Below are 1,422 nucleotides of genomic sequence, written 5' to 3' on the forward strand. Positions count from 1 at the left end.
GCTCACCAGAAGGCTGTCAGTTCAAACCCACCAGCCACTCCTCAGAAGGAAGGTTGGGCAATCCTACTTCCATAGCGATACTGCCTCGGAAACCCAAGGATGGGTTGCTATGAGTCGGAAACCCAAGGATGGGTTGCTATGAGTCAGGGCCAACTCGACAGCAAACAACAACAACAAAGGACCAATTATGCTTAGATTCTTTATATATTTTATCTAATTTAATACTGACAACAACCTTATGAGGTAACTATGTCTACTCTCATTAGTTAAAACCTGTCTCTGGATTCTATCTAGTTAGAATTTTCAGATGACATTGCCTTGTCTTTGTTGGAAAATGTATTTTCTCCCATCCAAAAAGTATCAGAATATGAGCTTTCTTGATAAACTCCCCTCCAACTGGGAACTCCAGCTATGAATTTTTGGTTATATTTTTATTTGTTATCAGTTTTCTGGGCTACACAATTGCTTTGTGGCCATTTGACTGAAGAGATAAGGGAGCTATAATAATTATTTCTTGGGAGATAATACCAGCTGACCTAAACTTTTATTTTTGAAGTTTTTCCTCTTCTTTCAGGATGTATTTTGTTTTTCACCAAGATAGTTTCAAATTGTTCAAGTAAAATTCATGTTTGAATCTTAAACTTGAAAAAAATAATATTTTAATACATACATGTAATTGATTTTAAATATCTTTTTGCAGGCTTAGTGGTGAATTTAAGTAATGTTTCCTGGAAAACATTAAAGAAAAACACTACTTAGTACCTATGAGGTTGTTTTTGTTTTCTCATGACTGAACTCTGTAATCTTGAAAATTGATGATATTTATATAAAATTCAACTTCAACTTTACTTTAGTTCTGCCTTTAATATTGAGAATATATGTAACCAATATACTTCAGGCAAAGGCCTGCTAAGAAAGCATTTTATTACAGAGTAAAATAATTTATCTCTAGTTGCTCATCTTAATAGCTGTAATGTGGAAACAAAAAGACAATTATAGAGAAAGGGCATTGCACATCAAGAAATGTTTTTTGTGGACTACTCTAGAAGATGTTCTGGTCAGAGATATGAATTAAAAAAACTCACTGCCTTAGAGTCGATTCAACTCATAGTGACCCCTCCTTGGATCTCCGAGGCAGTATCTCTATGGAAATAAACTGCCCAATCTTCTTTCTGAGGAATAACTGGTGGGTTTGAACCACCAGCCTTCTGGTTAGCAGTCAAATGCCTTAGGCACTATGGCACCAGAGCTCCCTACTCAAGAGATTGGAGTAATTAAAATCCCTGCCAACACAGACAAGAATATTACTAATAAGGTATGTTCACATATTGTTAGTCATTCTTGAAACTCTTAGAATTTCATAATTATAAATTTGTATATCAGATATTAGGAACAGACATATCAGAAGATATATATATATAT

Source organism: Orycteropus afer, unplaced genomic scaffold, assembly GCF_000298275.1.
Source record: "Orycteropus afer afer isolate SDZICR_OR568_19922 unplaced genomic scaffold, OryAfe1.0 scaffold00159, whole genome shotgun sequence".
NCBI lineage: Eukaryota > Metazoa > Chordata > Mammalia > Tubulidentata > Orycteropodidae > Orycteropus > Orycteropus afer.